Genomic DNA, 20,592 nt, shown 5'->3' on the forward strand with positions numbered 1-20,592 from the left:
TAAATATGTGGCCCATCGCGAAATAGGCTTTATTTGCCAGCACAAACCTTCTATTTATTTCCGGTTCTTCTTCATTGCTTGCAACCAGAAAAATCTAATTTAAGGTCCCATTTTTTTGGCCATTTTTTATTTACATTTTATAATATCATCATAATTCATAATTTCATAATATCATATCATTTTAAAAATAGTTAGTCAAATTGTAAAAGTGTATCATCAAAGTTTGTGTCGTTTATTTGTTAACAATTCTATCTCTATAAGTAGATATGCATATCAAAATAAATACAGATTTGAACTTTTGCAGTCCACACAGGTTGAAGGTTCACATTTTTTAAGATACTCAACTGAATTTTTTAATTCTAAAAGCGGCCTACTGCGAATCCAAAAACACGGTAAATTACCGATATTTTGCTTTGCATTACAGATATAGGAAAAAGTTATTTGAACAAGTTGTTCCAAATATTATTCTAACCCCACATACCAAATTTCGTCACAAAATTCGCACTTTTATTAGTTTCTTCATTATTTGTAGTCAGGATCCTAAAATTGCAGAGGAGGCTGCTGGCCGATCAGCCGTCCTTGCCCAATCTCCGGGCAGCGTGTGCGTTAAACTATAACCCGTTGTCCTAGGTGAACGACAAACGCAACAACGCGACACAACGCGACGTGACGCGAAAATATTAATGGTTGTATTTGTGTGTGGCCTACGTTTTCGGATTAATCAGTCTACGACAAGACGCGACGAAGTGCGAACTTGATTTGTTCGCGACGAGACACGACACAGTGTGACATCCCATTGCTATTGTCAATTCAAATTATGCTACGCAATAGTTTATTAAATAAATAAAAACTAATAGTAACTATATACATAGTAATACCAGTATTTTCTCATTAACATACCTTAAAGTCAGTAAAAGCCTCTCCTCAATAGAAATTGGTTTTTGAAAATTACTTATTGACAGTTGAATACTGGGTTTAACAGGTGCAATAATATAATCGAAAGTGCTTGGTAATAAGCCACAATACTGTTTAAACCAACGTGGATTATTTTTCTTAATTTCGAATATAAATAATGATGAAACTCTCGAAATTTATTTCGCTCTACATACACTGGTGTGCAAAATTAACCGGACACCTTAAAAATGGGTCATTTTTTATGTTTCGAATTTCCTAAAACTGTTGTCCGATTTAAGTGATTTTTTCATATGTTATAGCCTTATTCTTTATCAATATCGCTGTAATAATATTGTGGCTAAACAGGTAAACTTTAATTGCATACCGGGTGTACCAATGAAACTGTGTTTTTTTTTCTTGAATTTAGCATCACCCTGTGAAACATTCTAGCATTTATAAAATACTCAAATTAAAACCCAACTATAGCCTTATGTTTTCTCAACATTCTGTTTTTTGATTCATTCGCTTAAGTAGGACCATAAATAAGTTAGAAAATTTAACAACTAGTCATGTTCTTTATCAATACAGGGTGTTTCTAAATAAGTGCGACAAACTTTAAGGGGTAATTCTACATGAAAAAATAATGACAGTTTGCTTTTGCTATGTCAGCAAATGCTTCATTTCTGAGATAGAGGGTGTTGAAATTTTTCTTACAAACTGACGATTTATTTATTGCTTAAAAACCAGTTGGGATATGCAAATGAAATTTGGTGGGTGTTAGGACGTATTTATTGTACATTTTTTGACATACAAGTAAGAATTTAATATTCACCATTGGCGCGCATACGGGTAATATAAGCCCTCATATTACTCGTATGCTCGCCAATGGTAAATATTAAATTCTTAATGGTATGTCAAAAAATGTGCAATAACTACTTCTTAAAACCCACCAAATTTCAATTGCATACCTCAACAGGTTTTAAAGCAATAAATAAATCGTCAGTTTGTAAGAAAACTTTCAACGCCCCCTATCTCGGAAACGAAGCATTTGCAGACATATCGTTGATAAAGCAAACTCTCATTATTTTTTCATGCAGAATTACCCCTTAAAGTTTGCCAATTATTATTTAAAAACACGCTGTATTGATGAAAAACATGGCTAGTTGTTAAAGTACCTAACTTTTTTATTATCCAACATAAGCGAATGAATCAAAAAACAAAATATTGAGAAAACATGAGGCTTTAGTTGGATTTTAATTTTAGTATTTTATAAATGCTAGAATATTCCACAGGGTGATGCGAAGTTTGAGAAAAAAACACAGTTTGATTGATACACCCGGTGGAGGTATACAATGAAAATTTAACTATTTAGCAACAGTTCTATTACAGCGATATTGCTAAAGAATAAGGCTATAATATATTAAAAAAAAATTACTTAAATCGGACAACAGGTTTAGGAAATTCGAGACATTAAAAATTACCCATTTTTAAGGTTAGAATAGGAATGAATTGACATCGTCAGGTTTGTCCTAGGTTGAGCGATGGAAAGCGACGCGATGCGACGCTACATGAGCCACACGTCGCGTGAATTACTGGTCGCATCGTATCGCACCGCATTGCATCGCGTTGCGTCGTTTTTCGTCGCTCACCTAGGACAACGGGTAATGCAACTATAAGGAGACCGGGTCTCCGTAAACGCTGCTGGGCTGCGCTGAGCATTAGCAAGTGAGATTCTCCGGCCAGCAGCCTCCGCTCCAGTTTTAGGATCCTGACTACAAATAATGAAAAAACTAAAAGTGCGAATTTTGTAATGACATTTGGTATGTGGGTTTTGGAACATTATTTGGAACAACTTGTTCAAATAACTTTTTCCGATATCTCTAACGCGAAGCAAAATAGCAAAGTAAACAAAACTGTGTAGCATGTGTAAAAAATTTATGGGGAGGCTAAGCCTCCCTTGCCTCCTCTGACCAGCCGCCACTGCATCTTTCACAGCCGTTGCTGTTGAGAGCGGCAACATTGCCAAGAAAATTATCATTTAGTTTGTATTGGACCTATCCGGCCTATCCTGCGTACACTTTGATTTGAATCTAATGTCTGACATGCAGTATAAATAGTGTTTTTTTAATTTTTTTCTGATTTCTTTGTAAACGCAATTAACATATTTTTCGCAGAGTACCTACTTTCATCCGGCACATGTCATTGACAGTACTTTTCCAAAAATTATTTAAAACTTTCATTTTGCAATTTATTTAGTGTTAGATCAGAGTCCGCCATTTCATTGCATAGATCAAAATTCAATTTCTGCTGTTCGCAAATGCAAAAATGATAATAGTATATAAAAAAAAAGCACCAAATAAGCACAGAAATTCAAAAAGGCATAAACATTAAAAAAATCAAAAAAGCATAAAAAAGTGGTGTCAAAATGACTACTTATTTGTATATTTCGTTCATATTTAAAAAAAATACTCCTGCTTGTATTATTTACCATAAGCATTATGCTTAGAAATCCGGATCTAAATAACACTTGCTTTCAATTTCAGCTTATAAGGTTTGTTTCAAAATCGGACTACTTGTATTAGGAAACCAAAAATAATATGTAGGTATGCGAGAGCGTTGTAAAGGATCCCGAACTTGTAGATCACGTTCACGGAGATAAAGAAATTGTCGACTTTTACCTACCATTCATTAGGAGAACATGAACAACTGACGGGAGGTCCGCAACAAGCTGGTTCTCAAGCGCAAGTGAACATAATGTAATTATTTTCAAACAAGCTTATATTTTTCTAAAACTTTTTTTCTGAGTTTATATACATGTTAAAGTAAAAAGTTCTACTCGCAGATTTGGCCGCTAATTGTTTATTAATTGTTTAAACAATAACAATTGATTTGTATAAATAATTTTAAAAATATCATTAAATTCATCATTTTACTTTGATCAAATATGTTTCTATTTTGTTTTTGATTATGCTGAATCCGAATATGGCATTGCAATTTGGCGAGAGAGAGACATTTAATATTGTCACAGATTTTATAATAAGCAACTTAACCAGAATATTTAATGCAGCAATTGAAATTCATTCGCTATTTAACATTTTATGGACATGATGAGATGAAGATAACGACAATATAAAGAAAAAAATATATTGCGCGAGTTTTATAAAGAAGATGATAGAGCGATATACAAGCAGAATATTTAAAATATTCAGAAAAAACTCGAAACGCACCGTATTGTAAATATTTTTACTATTACAAAAATATAATTAGAATTTAATAAAAAGTATATTTGAAATGTTTCTTAATATTTCTTATTGATAATTTTATTTCCATAAAAATTAAACAATTTTTTTCGCTCTTCACTTACCGGGACCCGCACATCTCTCTCGGCAGCCCTGCATACATACAACAAATAATGTCCTTGTTTTATGGCTATAGAGACACTTGTCACTTGTTGCTATCTTTCACTGTGTGTCTGTGACATATAATAATGTAACATTTTACTTTTTGTTGTTATGAAGCTATTTCCTTGTGGCATTTTTATAATAAACTATTTTTAATGGGAATAGCCACAATTTTGCCAAAAAAGCCTAGTAAAAACGTTTTGGGACCTCAAATTTCTATTCCTTAAACTGGGATATTCCTTTAACCGGTATTCTAATAAGCGGGTTCGACTGTATTAACGTTTCGAAGCGCAAATCGGGTTTCGTTGTCAAAATACAAAATATGCTACTTTAAGGCACTAGTGCTTTAAAATATTTTTAAGGCACTGCAGTTCGTATTGACCGTATAGGCAATTTTGATGTAATGTCAAAAAAATATAAAAATGGAATGTCAGTCAAGTTCAAGTAAAAGTTTTTGTAGATACTGTCTTGAAATTACGTTTGTAGAAAAAATATTGTGTGATATACGTGTTAAAAAGTACATTTTTAAGGCACTCATGTGAATTGCAGAACTCGCTATCGCTCATTCTGCAAACTTTCACATGCGTGCCTTAAACGTGTACTTTTAACACTTATATCATAAATAACTATTAAATGAACGATTTTTCTTTAAACTTAATATATATTATATTAATACACAAAAAAACCGTGAATTGCCACAGTGGTTAAAAATGTAAATTGTATGAAAAAATGATATATTTTTAATTATTTAAACAATGACCCCCTTATACAGTATGTCCCTGTAAGTTGTATCCATATGGAAAACTTTTTTATTATTATTTTACGAAAAAAATTATTCTTTATAATAAGTTCTGCATGGTCCAAATCCATAACTAACATTATTTTCAGTTATTTCAATTCTGATAACTCTTTTATTATTAATTTTACGAAAAAAAGTGATTTCTAATAAAAAGTTCTTGATGGTCTAAACCAATACAACCTACATAGGTCTAACCTAAAATACAATCTTATATCAAATTTTATCAATTTTTTACGAGGTATGTCAAAAAAGATAAATTTAGATCAAAAGTAAAGTACCTTTATAGTTCAGAATATTTCATTTAGAAGGGTGTAATTACATACTGAAATATAGTTTTTAATTCTAAATAACTTTTCATAATATCAATTTTCGATATTGTGAAAAATAACTATATTTTACTCTTGAGCGAAATTCATATTTTTTGACATACCTCGTATAAAATTAATAAAATTTGACATAAGATGGTTGTATTTTAGGTTTTACACCATGCAGAACTTTTTATTAAGAATCCCTTTTTTTTCGTAAAATTAATAATAAAAGAGTTATCTGAATTGAAATATGTAACTGAAAATATTGTTAATTATCCATAATTTAAAAAAAAAATTTCAATTAGAAGGATATAATTGCATACTAGAATATAGTTTTTAATCCCAAACAACTTTTCGTAATAGCAATTTTCAATATTGTGAAAAATAAAGCTACTTTACTCTTGAGTGAATTTCAAACTTTTTGACATACCTCGTATAATATTCAAAAAATTTGATATTTGATGTTTAAATCTTAGGTTTTAAACCATGCAGAGCTTTTTATGAAGAATAACTTTTTTTCGTAAAATGTGTAAGCAAGTGTTGTAACACTATACAGAGAGGGGCTAAATTATGGAATAAATTCATTTTCTCTAAAATGGACGACTTTGGAGAAAAATCCCGAAATAGGTCAATTTTTATTTTTAAATTACAATTTTTTGGCATATATTTCATACTAACGACGTCATCCATCTGAGCGTGATGGCGCAATAGATGCTTTCTTTTAAATAGGAATAGGGGTCGTGTGGCATCTCATTTGAAAGAGTGTTCAGTTCTCTATTCACTAATATAAACAATAGTATCATTATTTATACAGGGTGACCAAAGAATAATTTTTTAATTAAATGTATTGACGTAAAAAGAAGAATGTATGTAATTTATTTCACTCAAAATACTTTCTATTGCTGTCATAAAATAGAATAAAATGTTTATTTCACAAATAAACATTTCTTTTCGCTTAAATTAAATCACAAATAGCCTCCCACCCAACTCTTGGCAGTTTAAAAATTTAATCTAAGCGAAAATCAATGTTTATTTGCCAAATAAACATTTTTTTCTATTTTCTGACAGCAATGGAAAGTACTTTGAGTTAAATAAATTGCATACATTGTTCTTTTTTCGTCAATTATTTTAATTAAAAAATTATTTTTTTGGCCACCCTGTATAAATAATGTTATTAATGTTTATACTACTGAATAGAGAATTGAACACCTTTCAAATGAGGTGCCACATGACCCCTATTTCCATTTAAAAAAATCATCGAATTCGTTGGGTCCATCCTATTAACACAAAAAGATACTATTTATATATTTTTATATTCACACATATTGATGGAACACCCTCTATACTCAACGTTAATTGCAACTATGTAAAATAAAGTTTAATATAATATACTTAGCAGTTTTAATTACTGTTGTTATCAGTAATAGGTCTGGATCCCGCGAATGAAAAAAAAGTTGATTAATAGCAAGCTGAAAATTTGTTAATAGCTGAAGGGTGTCTAGTCGGATAAACTTTGATATATGAGAACACTGGAACAGGGGCAGTTTTAATTGTGGAACAGGTTAAAAATTTGGAACGGTCACACCACGAAAACGGCACATTTATTTTGTCCGACAGAACAGACTTAAACTCTCCGAACAGAGATTAAACTCTTATGCAAAAATCAGACTGCTATTTATCACCTGTCATAATTCCTGTCATTTGACATATTCTACATGTTCCACTCATTAAAACGCCCATTTGGTGATAAATAGCAGTCTGATTTTTGCATGAGAGTTTAATCTCTGTTCGAAGAGTTTAAGTCTGTTCTGTCGGAAAAAATACATGTGCCGTTTTCGTGGTCTGACCGTTTCAAATTTTTAATCTGTTCCAAAATTAAAACTTCCCCTGTTCCAGTGTTCCCATATATCAAAGTTTGTCCGACTAGACACCCTTAAGCTATTAACAAATTTTCAGCTTGCTATCAATCAACTTTTTTTCATACGCGGGATCCAGACCTATAACTATATAATTAATTTTGCTGTACATACCTATAAAATGTGTTTTTTTCTGTATCACCTAATTCGTCAAATTATTTAATTCAAATTAATTCGTGCACTGTTAAGTGCACGGCATACACCATTCCAAGCATTTCTCGTCAAGTTTCTATCTTTATATATTTCTATTGTTTTGTCCCAATGAACAGGTCTCGCTTCAATTAATGTTATTAATATTTCACTATCAATCTAAGATATCATAATATAAAATATATGCACCTACTTTAAACAGCCACAAGCACAAAGTGTAAATGAAAATAAGGTACCAAACAACCAAAGAAACTACCTTCTTGCGACTGAACGACAATATCATATGAAAGGATGCATTATTGCATATGAAAGGATGCATTAAGTCCCCTATGCTACTGGGTGCGTAAAGACGGCACGGCTGCCGTCTGTTGTTGTAAGCGAGGGACGACATAAACACGGCAACTTCACCGAACGTTTCAACACCGTCTAGTGAGAAAGGCTCCATATGATTACATGCGCCACCATTGGAATGTCGTCGTGCGTTCTAACACTCGCGCGTTTAAATTCTTATATGTAATGTGAAACAACATGTACTAGAGCAATTTATGAAATCGTTTTATCTCTGTATAAATAGGCGTAGAGGTCCCGTCATTTGGGAAGGCACTAATTTGCATCTTATTGTACTTGTAGTTGTACAGTGGTCAAAATTTAGAGTTTCTTCCTATGCCACGCCTTAGCATTAAATGATTTCAATAATCAGTAACAGTTTCAAACATCAGAAACCAAACATCATCTTTAAAGGCGGTTCGTAACAATTTCTAGATGCACCATAATATGCAAATTAGTGCCTTCCCAAATGACGAGACCTATACCAATTTTCGATTTTCTAAATAGATAGAAGCGTTTTGAGTAGCGTACTGATAGATCCGTGGGCCCTGGTTCCATTTGGGATGCGGGCCCCCCGCCCAATGAAAACAAACGTTGTATATCAAAGGTTTTTAATAAATATTAAATATTAGTATATTATTCAACGAGCATGTAATGATGGCTATTACTCACGATGATGAAGTTTGCGACACGAGCCGTAGGCGAGTGTCGTAATTCATCAGAGTGAGTAATAGCCATTACATGCAAGTAGAATACTATACTTTTTCTACGACCTTATTTATTTTAATTAGTAAAAAAATATAATTATCAACTACTCGAGATTAAAGTTATAATTTACAAAAATAATTTTTTTTACCAATAGTACACGGCTAAATACCTTGGTTGCTTACTATTAATCAGCAATGCTGTCTTTATATGTACCTATTGTAAAATACACAACAAGAAATAAATAGTCAATTCAAGTTATATTCATTTCCGAAAAATTATAAGTATAAATTTGTACCTCCTGTCACTGTAATAAACAGGAAATGGCTATTGTCGATGGACGTATTTAAAAAGTTATAATGCACATTTATATTTAACTATATATAATATAAGAATATTACTATATTATAATATGTTATACTTAAAATATATATAACAAGATAACTTTATAAAATAAACACAATATTTAAGTTTTAAATTCCAATAAACACAGCAAATACGCTAACGTCACTGTCATTGAAAATGGTAAACGTCAAAATTCATAATAGTAAACAAAGTATAAAAGTAAAAAATATACGGACGCATTGTTACAGTTAAAGATCCTTTAAAAAATTGTCCAGGTTAATTATTGATATAAATAATTACAATAATTATTTTGTTGCCATGCCACATTGTTTGATTTGCTTGTCTAGATAATGTTTAGAAGAAATGCGTTCAATGTGCTTCCCCGTTTAGGATTTTGTCCTCTTCAGGGTTTGAGGTGAATGTATTGTGTTGGCAGCAAAGCAAACAGTCCGAAAACCACACCGGGGCAAGCGCCGTGTCCTGGTGTTCTTGGATCCTGGGTTATGCCAGACGGTGTTGTCCAGAAGGCCAGAAGTCAACAGAGAAGAAAGTTTGATGGATTGGTGTTGGTTCCATAGACATTTACGTGTACTGTCCGTGCTTTGCTTTCGACCAAGCTCCCTAGAAACCATTGTACAACGACAGGCGAACCTGCGTCCCTCGTCGGCGGTCAGGAGGTGGCTTTGAGCGCAGCGTGGACAGTGAGCGTTCGAGTGGAGAAAATAGTTGCGGCTATTTTCTTGGGACGAACAGGTATAATTGTGCAATGAAGTTGGGAAACCGCAAAAAACCAACTTCTCCCTGTTCGGGGTAAGGAAGAGGAAATGTTAGAGGTGGGTACGGAAGGCTAACGGGGTAGCCTCAAGGATGTTTTCGTACTCTACCGGGAGTTCGTCAATGCATGTTTGCATTAGAGCGGACGGTACGTGAATCTTTTTGCGTTTGGGCTTTCGGTAGAGTACGTGGCCGGAAGATGAACAGGAACATTTGAGAGATTCTTGTGTGTCGGAAGGGGGGCCGTTGATTACTTTGATTGTGAAGTTCCTGTTCAGAGAGTTTATTCTCTCGGTGATTTTGGGGATGTTCGAGATGTTATGGATTTCGTTTGAGGGATATCGCCAGTGCTCATAGTTACATCTACGCAAGACTCTGCGCTCCGTCCTCAACAACCTCTCTTGTTTTTGTCTTGAGCAAAGAGAGTAGATACATGATTTGTACTCCATGACGGGTCGAATAAAGGTCTTGTAAGTGTGAATGAGAGTCTTCTTGTGTGTCTTGCCAATTTTTCCCGAGAGAGCGTTGAGAAGTCTGGCCCTGTTCCTTACCCTATCTAAAGTTGCCTTTAGATCTGCGTCCCAGTTGAGAGTCCTGGTAAACAGTACTCCCAAATAGTTCACAGTCGGGCTAACAACAAGCCTTTCTCCCAACAAACTCAGAGGATATTGGTCGTCTTCATTGCGAATGATTCTATTTGACACAGTAGGGGCGCGAAACACAATTGTTGTTGTTTTGTTCGCGTTGAGCGTGACTCTCCACTTACAACACCATTCGCCGACACCGTCCAACAGAGCCTGTGCTCTTCTGAAGAGGAGTCTTGGGTTGTATCGAGAGGTAGTTGAGAGCAGAGTCGTGTCGTCTGCATAGAGAAACAGCCGAGCACCTGGGATATTTTGGTTAGTGATGTCGCTGTTGTAGATGATGTACAACAGCGGCGCTAGGACTGAACCCTGGGGAACTCCAGCTTGTGGAGTGAAGGGGGTGGACTTTTGATCGCATATTTTCACTCTGACAGTACGGTTGTGGAGGTAGGAGTGTACAATTTTGGTAAATTGCAATGGAAGCCCGATGTCCAGAAGTTTCCGAACAAGCCCGTCGTGCCAGACCTGGTCGAAAGCCTTCTGCACATCCAGAAATGTGGCTATGGCGATAGAACCATCGTTGATGGTTTGAGTGACTTTGGTAGTGAAATCTATTAATGCATGTTTGGTAGATTTACCTGACTGGAATCCATATTGGAATTTTGGTATGATATTGTGGTTTTCGAGAAAGTTATTGAGCCTCTCCTTTAGGATTAGCTCAAGAACTTTACCCAGAGTATTGATTAATGAAATTGGTCTGTAGGATTCCACGTCGGTTGGGGGTTTGCCTTTTTTCAAAAGCATGATGGTGTTGGCCACTTTCCAAGGAGTAGGAAAATGGCTGTTTTTGAGACATGCATTGAATATTTTAGTTAGAAGAGGGATGATACTCTCTGGAAGTTTTTTGAGGCACCTTCGGTTGATGCCATCAGGTCCGGGAGCGCTGTTTTTGCCGATTTGGCAAAAGCTCTCCGTTTCCCTGTCTGTGAGGGGGTCCATGATAGGATCATAGACTGGAATGTGGTGGTTGAGAGTAACATTTACAATGTATTCTGTGTTGAATTTAAATATGCGATCAAAGTTCGGGTTATCTGGCGTTTGAAAATTGTTTTGAAGCGAATTTTTGAATGCTTCGGCTTTCCCTTCTGGGGAATTGACTATGTGATTGTTGACCAACAGATGAGATGGTTGAGATAATTTTTGTTTTGTTAGGACTTTGAATTTTTGCCAGAATTTACCTCCGTCTCTGTAGTCCAGTTTTGAGGTAGTCTCTTCCCACCGGCGAGCCGTTAGGACAGATATCTCCCTCTTTATCCTGGCACAGATTCGGTTGTACTCTGTTTTGATTAGTGGGTTTCTGTTGGCCTTGTATTGACGTAGAAGACGTCGTTTTTGTTGAATTTTGGCAATGATGTATTGTGGAAGTGCCGGTGATGTATAAGTTATTTGTTTGAGTGGAATTGCGTGCGTGATCGCCTCAGTGATGAGGTTCTCGATATTGGTTGCACTGGTGTCGATACTATCGTTAGTATCGAGTTCGCCTAACATTGGGAGATTTTGTGTGATGAAGTTTTGGAATTCAGTCCAGTTAGCGTGACGATAGTCTCTTATAGATCTTGGAGGGTTTGGTTGTTTTGGAGTGAGAATGTCGGTGTCGACAAGAAGAGGTACGTGGTCTGACGTTATCGAATCGCCTATCTGGCATCTATCCCCGAACCGATCCAGAATGTTACTAGTAACTAGGATGTGGTCGATAATAGAGGCCCCATTGGCGTTCAAAAACGTGAATTCAGTGTTGGTGATTCTTGAAATGGGAAGGTCTAGTAGATAATCCGTGAGGCGGATGCCTTCTGGGTTTTGATGGTGATCACCAAACTGTGTATGTCTACAATTTAGGTCACCCATCAACACAGCCTTGCCGAGCCTCGAAAAGTACTCTAGCAAATGCCTGTTGAGTGGTTGACCCGGGTGTTTGTAGTAAGAGACTATCGTGAGGGTTTCGTTGTTGGGGATGTGCACGTCAATTGCCAGGAAGTCCACATCAGGTGGACGAAAATTTTGTGGGAATGTGTGTGTGTTGTGCGGTATTCCGTGTTTCACGAGAATACCATTCCCACGTGAAACCTGACAGCGGCTTCGATGGATGATCGAATATCCTGCGAAGTGTGGATCGTTTTTCGACAGAGTATCTGTGAGTGCGAGGATCTGGATGTTATGCTTCGACAGGATATTCTTGATGAGGGGTCTCTTTTTGGAGAGACCCTGACAGTTGACTGTGCCTAGGGTGAAATCCATAAAGGGAGGGTGTTTAGTGGTTGGAGCGGAATGTCACCGTGACATTGCTCCCGTACCCGTGGACCACTGTCGAGTGGTCGTAGACTTGGCTAATCAGATTAGCCGTGATTGCAGCGATATGCTCACGAAGTTCAGGCAACAAGTTAAGCAACAGAGCGGTCTGAATAGACAAGATGTTTTTTGTTTCTGTAGGGAGTTCGAAAGGGGGGAATGATCTTTCGATCGTAAGTGGCTGAATTTCATGTTGGGCGGAGGGGATGGTGTGTCTTTGAGGACACTTGTTGGAATATGCGGGGTGGTCACCGCCGCAATTCGGGCATTTTGGTTCCTGCTGTTTGGTGCAGGCGCTGGATTTATGGTTGCCGCCGCAGTGGGGGCAGACGAATGCTTTTTGTGGGCATTCGTCGATGGAATGTCCGTTGATGCAGCATTTGCTGCAATATTTTGGAGTGGGTATTGTAGGGTCGGAGCCATGAGGGAGTTCGGCATTATAGATCTCGCCATCTAGAGTTATGCCTCGGCTCAGTGCTGACGTGAATTTTTCCAAGGATTTGGTCACCACCTTGATCACTTTGGAGTCCTTGCCTGTTTTATAGGATTTGACTCTCCACAGTCTTTCGACTGGGAATTGCTGTTCTGTGAGCAAGTCGGTGACCTCCTGCTCGGAGTAATCCACGTCGATTCCAGTTATGCAGAGGAGATAGGTGGGCTCTTTTGCGGAAGTGTTTGCATTTCTGCTACGGCTATGGACCGTAACCATGGTTTGGCCAGTTGCTGTGTGGATTGCTTTCTCGATATCCCCTGCATTTATAGGATTAAAAAGTCGAAGATGTGCGATTCCATGTGAGAGGACTTTGCAAGAGTGAATTTTGTTGGACAAAAGAGTGGTGGCATTTATTTGCCGAAAGAAGGTACGTTTGTTACAAAGATCTTTTGGGAGATCTTTGATTAGATATTCGGACAGTGTGGGATCGTTTATGGCGTTGATGACGTTTTGATTTCTGGCTTGGGTTTTGGGGCGTGGATTGGCTGCGGCATTGGCGTAAGACATTTGTCTTATTTGTCTTCTTTGGAAGACGAAATCGTTCGGTTCAGGGTTGTTTTCAGTGCTGATGGTTGCTTGTGGTTGAGAAGAGGGTTGCTGTTGAGAAGATTGTTGTTTCGGTTGTTTGGGTGCTTGCTTAGACGGTTGAGTTGGGACTTTGGGTATGGCACCGTGAATATTCCGAGCGCTCTGTCGCTGAGGACCAGCCTGTGCTGGTGTTCTTAGAGGCGGAAAATCATTAGCATATCGCTGCAGAAGGGGGTTGGAGGCGTCGTCCTGCTCGATGCGAAGGTAGGCCTCGCGATACTTGTTGCGGACGATTTCCATCTCCGCGCTAAGCGTCTCGAGGTCCAGCTCCGCCGTGAGCCGGTTGTAACCTCTGGCTGGGGGTACAGTGCCTTCCTGATGTAAGGAAGAGAACTGGTTGGCAGTAGTGGTGGCTGTAGTGGTGGTGGTGGTGGTGGCAACGCTTGTCGAGGTCGTCGTCCGAGGACGAAGCGACCGGGTGGAGCTGACTGACCTTACAGAAGAAGGCATTACAAATGGGTGAGGATGCAAGTCGAGCGATCGGAGGGCACCTCAGCCTCAAGGTGTTCTGGGGGGTAAACCCCAGGGATAAAGGTGGCTTGTCCACCCCTCCGTGCTTTTCCGGCGTAAGACAGTGACTATAATTACCTGATGGGTGCAGTTTACCCTGCTGCTGGTGGGTCCCTCGTTGAAAGCCTTTATCGCAGTTAGTTTGGCCCCCTTACTCGCACTTGTTCTTGTAACCGTATGTGAACACTAGGTAGAGTTCGGGGCGAGCGAACTCGCTCGAGCCCAGGGCCAGAGTATTCCTCTGAAACCCAGTAATCCGTCTACCTTTTTGGTTTACACGGCCAAGCGTCGTTGGTTTTTCACGCTGGTTCCAAACTAATAGCTTAGGGCTAACCGTGCGCCGCTTCTTCAGCACTTGGTGCTCTCAGGCTTCTCGCTGTTCGTCGGTAAGAGTGGGGTGTGCACGCAGTGACCTTACTCTTCGACGTCCGGGACGAGAAATGTCACTGTATTTTGTTGAATAAACAAGTAATTTTATTGTAAGTAAATTTATTTGCAGTTTATATAAGACTAATATTAAAAGTGATATTCGCCACTTGAACCTAACTTCAGCCGGTGAGTAATGACCCGTGAGTAACTTCAGTTCAACTAAATGGTCGTAGAAAAAAAATTATCCTACACTAAGTAGCCAAATTAACGCACCACCTTAAAAATGCGACCTTTTGATGTCTCGTATTTCCTAAACTTGTTGTCCGATTTAAGTGATTTTTCTGATATGTTATAGCGTTATTCTTTAACAATATCGCTGTAATAATATTGTTGCTAGACAGGTGAATCGTCATTGTATACCGGGTGCACAAATCAGAATGGTGTTTTTTTTCTCAAAGTTCACAACACCCTGTGGAGAAATATAGCATTTATAAAATACTAAAATTAAAACCTAACTATAGAATCACGTTTTCTTAACATTTTGTTTTTTAATTCATTCGCTTTTATTGAAAAATAAAAAAGTTAAGTATTTTAACAACTAGCCATATTTTTCGGCAATAAATCCTTATTTTTTGCTTAGTTTAATAAACAAGCCTAATAGGCCAATCAAGTTAGGTTTTTATTTGACATAACGGAAAAGACGAGGTATGACAGTTGAAATGTGTAGTACGAGATATTACAAAAAGACTACCATCTTGGGATTCATCAATTTTTTAGTGGAACAGTTTTTAAATAAACAATCAAAACGTCAAACTTAGTTTTTTGCTCATAACTTAAAAACTTGTTTATTTAGAGATTTTACGTCCACAGGTAACTTTTTCAGAAAAAAAAATATTTGGAATGAGATACGCTAAATGAAAATCGGTTGATAAACAAAAAAGTTATTGCAAAACGGACGACAAAATCGCTGTTTTTGAATATTGTTAATAACAATTTCATTGTTTATTAAAATATGTTTAAATATACCTAAACTTGAGGGCATTATGGTATGTGAATGGTGTGGGCATTATGGTGTGTGAATGGTGTGCAAAAAATGGTCCAGATCTGTTAAATAGTTTTTGCAAAATTGAATTTTTTTATAAATTTTTTTTAAAAACGAGCTAATTTCTGAGGCTGGTCCAGTTAATTTGGCTGAATGTATCTCAATAATCCGGGGCTCATTTCCTTCGTTAAGATGTATACTAACAGCCTATGAAAAAAAAAGTAAAAAAAATTACATCTACGTTCACAAAATTATTTGTAAATAAATAGCAGTTTTTAAGCTTATAAACAATTACAATAATTTCGTAGATATTAGATCAAATTAAATGACAATAAAAAATATGGAAAGCTGGTTAAAATACACAACTTTGAAAAAAAAAATAGCGGACGTAGTCGACTGACTGAATCGTGGGCACGGCTGGCGAGCGTCAGCAACCCCTAAAATTACGTTATACTGACCACAAAAGTCAACTTTACGTTGAATGACAAATTTTGGTCATTCCTTATGTTTTCGAGGTAACTGAATCCGAATATGGAGTATATTTTTTTCTAGAATTAGTGGAACATGTTCAAAAATCAAATTTTATGCAAAAATGCGAAAAATAAATTTTGATGATTTTTCAATTTTACCTCGCTGTATTTTTGGTCGCTGTAAATATTTCCTTTTGAAAATTTTACGGTGTCATCTTTGAAGCATTTAGATAACAATGAGATTTGTGCAAAATGATTAAACACATTAAAAGAGAAGTTGTTAATTTTTAAACATTTTGTCGTCAGATTTCGTTAGTTTCATGTTTACTTAGAAAAGTTGAGTGACAAACTTTTTAGTTTATAATTTTAACCAACAGCAATAAAATATGATTCATTAAGAAGTTTTCCAAAAGAATTTAATGCAAAATATGCAATAGGAAATATGTTATGTGACTTTATAGACGAGCGGAACACTCCAAAAAAGCTTATTTCTCGAGATACTCACCACGGTGTGGTGAATGGCTAATTTTGGTCATACTTTATATTTCTGATGGTGCTGAAAACGAAAATTAGGGTTGTTTTGAATTTTGCGTGAGGTAACATTGTCAAATTCGCAATTTTACCCTAAAAATAAAAAAAAAATAAAATCACGTTTTTTTGCGTTTAACTCGCTACAACTCAGTTCCATTTTAATATTTTTTTCTGAAATTTTTGTAGTATATATTTCTAACTTTTCTGAAGACAATGGGACCTGCTTCAATCTTTCTGTCTTACTATAAAAAAAGTTATAAATTGTTTGAAGTAAAAAGTGTAGATTCTTGAATTGCAAAGTTTAATCGCACAAGTTGAGTGACAAAATTTGAAATTTAGCTGTTTAATCAAGTTTATGTTAAAATCTAGAGTGCAAGGAACAAAAGAAAAAAAATGGTGTAACTTTTAATTTCAAGAAAAACCTGATTTTATTATTTTTTTTTATTTTTAGGGTAAAATTGCGATTTTGACAATGTTTCCCCATCTAAAATTCAAAATAATTACATTTCGTTTTCAGTACCATCAAAAACATAAAGTAAGACCAAAATTAGCCATTCACCATAGCGTGGTTAGTATCTCGAGAAGCGTTTTTTTGGGGAGTGCCACTCGTCTATAAGGTCGCGTAACTTTTCTCCTGTTGCATATTTTGTCTTGAAATTTTCCAGAAAACTTCTTCATGGCCTATGTTTTAATGCTGCGTTAATTAAAATTATAAACTAAACAGTTTGTCACCCAAATTTTATAAGTAACCATGAAACTAATGAAATCTGACAAAAATTGTTTAAACAATTTTTCGACTGCGGTACCTCTTGGTACCCCTGGATTTGTTATAAGGAACTTTTTTTTTTAGTAAGTTTGTGCAAAAAATACGAATCGGAATAATTAACCTAACGGGGTCGACGATACAGCGTGGACTACACACGGATTCAAAATAGAGCGCCCGGAAAAAATGGCCTATACCTATCGGGTTCTACTGTACCAAGTTTACTAATTTTTTTTTATCTATGGTATCACATTAAAATAATAACATTTATCTTATTTTCGTTGCAAAATTATCCAAAACAAAGCAGCTAATGGGATGTATAAAACTTTTTTGAAGTGGCCTTTTTATTGTTATTTTTTAAATTCATTTATTTAAAATATATTTCTACTAAATAACTGTGCAACAGAATAATATTCATAAAAGTCAAGTTTCTACCAAAATATACTAAGCTTCAAATCCGGTATACTGCCAATGTTAAAAATGAGCTGCAACGGTCTAGCGAATGGTAGTGTGCGAATTTCTTCTCATTCCGCTACGCCCACTATTTTTTTTACTTTAGTCGGAACGCAAAATACTCTTTGTTTATAACACTCCTGTTTAAACAATTTTTAACATTTTTTCTTGCTAAAAACTTTGTTAAAAACATTGACCTTTCTTATAAAAAATTGGTTAATTTCAGCTCTTAGTGTTGATAATTAACGTAACAGTGATTTTTTCAAAAAAGGGGACCATTTCAGACCCCAAGGGTAGTAGGACCTAAAAATTTTTTTTAGAAGTTGTGTAATTTATCCAACTTTCCGTATTTTTTATTGCCATTTAATTTGATCTAATTTCTACGAAATTATTGTAATTGTTTATAAGCTTAAAAACTGCAATTTATTAACAAATAATTTTGTGTACGTACATGTAATTTTTATTTTACTTTTTTTTCATAGGCTGTTAGTATACATCTTAACCAAGGAAATGAGCCCCGTATTATTGAGATACATTCAGCCAAATTAACTGGACCAGCCTCAGAAATTAGCTCGTTTTTCAAAAAATTTTATAAACAAATTCAATTTTGCAAAAACTATTTAACAGATCTGGACCATATTTTGCACACCATTCACACACCATAATGCCCTCAAGTTTAGGTATATTTAAACATATTTTAATAAACAATAAAATTGTTATTAATAATATTCCAAAACAGAGATTTTGTCGTCCGTTTTGCAATAACTTTTTTGCAGTTCAATACAATTGTTCAGAGCTGCAGCCAACAAAGTTAAGATTGCTGTGATGGTAGCCAACCTACGATAGGAGACGGTACTGCAAGAAGAAGAAGAAGAATATTCCGCAGGGTGTTCCGAACTTTTATAAAAAAACACAATTTGATTAGTATACCCGGTATAGGGCTTTTCATCGATTGTCATTTGTTTCGAGCTTCTGTCATGTGTCACATAATATTAATATATCTACGTCATACGTCTTTGGTTTGTATTATTGTATATACCAATAACGTATGTCGTAGATATATTAATATTATGTGACACATGACAGAAGCTCGAAACAAATGACTGTGAATGAAAAGCCCTATACAATGACAATTTACTTGTTAAAGAATAAAGCTATAACATATGACAGTGACAGCCTTCATTTCTGTTTAAAACGTCACTAAATTTATCTTTAATTTTTTTCCAATTGTCCCTGCAAGATTTATTATTCTTTCTTTGATATCTTTGATATTCATATTTGCAAATGTATCTATCTTTGTATCTTTGACTCTTAAGTTTTGTAATAGAATTTACAATTATGCCAAAATTAGATTTTATATAGGGCAGTTCATTCTGAACATAATTCTCACTAAAATTTTGTTGATATTTAAAGAAGACTTTGCCGGGATTTAAAAACGAATTTACTATACCTAGCTAGCTGTTGGCCCTATTCTACTGATAAACAGTTCCAGATGGGTTTTCTCAAACAATAAAACTTGTAATAAAGCGATTTAGTAGGTACATACTTGTAGTCCAGAAAGCCACTGCGCATCCGATAGGAAAAATATTCTAATTCGGATTTTTTGCACAATCTTACTCAAAAAGGACTCCTTTTAACAAATTTGCATGTTGCCAGGACCAAAAGGTGGTCAAAAATTTTTTAAACGTTTTTTTTTGTTTTTTTCATAAAATTATTTTTTTTTGAATGGAAAAAAGTTTTTTTAGGTTTTTTGGATCATTCCAAACAGAAAAGGTCTTTAGTGACTTTTCTCTAAAAATGATAGTTTTTGACATATAAGCGATTAAAAATTGAAAAATTGCGAAATCGGCCATTTTTAACCCTCAATAATTATGTGAAAAACTGAAAATTTAAATGTTGCCAAAGTAGGTAGATACTCTTTAAACATCGATTGATGAAATCCCGAAGAGTTTTTTGCAATACAATAGTCAAAACTCCTTTGTTTTCAACGAAAACTTTTCGTTTATAAATTTGCAAAAATCTGTGTGTTATTGCGTCGCCGCTCCTGCAATACTTAGAGCAGATGTATCGATGGATTCTTATGTAGTTTTGTCTTCTGAATCCAAATCTGAAATCGTCATTTCGATATCTCTAACCGTCTTCGAGATAATCGACGTCAAAGTCTAAAATGTGACGTCACAATCCGGTTATCTCATACCACGTACTAAACGTCAGCTGAAATCTTTGATTAGGAAGTAGGCTACTTTTTTTAACCTGAATTTGTTAAGCAAAGCAAATGTTATTATTTACATTTGAGTTTGACACTTCGTGAATGTCAAACTAACTTAAATTATTTAGCTATTAATAAAATATAAATGACATTTTATAGTGAATTTAATTATTATATAAAATAATATGTGTAATAAATGTGTAAAAATATAATTTGAGTGTATTTTGAAAGCAATAATATATATTATACTATATTAATAATGAATCAGTGCACGATTATAAAACTATAAATACAATTATGTAAATACGGTTGCGTGAAGCGTGGCGCAAGCCGTGGAATTTACGAGAAGTAACGTTCATCAGTAAAAAGTATCTTTATCATGTATGTATTATTTATTTTACAATATTGGAAAATTGTTATTTAAAATGTGGTTTGGAATAAAAAAGTATGTTCTGATATATGAAATTACATCCTTCTAATGGAAAAAAATATTTGACAAATTTTCTCAGATTATGGACACCAACATCATTTTCATTTAGGTGTAACTCTTGTATTTTTAATTTGACGAAGAAAAGTTATTCTTCATAAAAATCTCTTCTCGGTCTAAGATTTATG

The sequence above is a fragment of the Diabrotica virgifera genome, chromosome 7, assembly GCF_917563875.1.
Source record: "Diabrotica virgifera virgifera chromosome 7, PGI_DIABVI_V3a".
Taxonomy (NCBI): Eukaryota; Metazoa; Arthropoda; class Insecta; order Coleoptera; family Chrysomelidae; genus Diabrotica; species Diabrotica virgifera.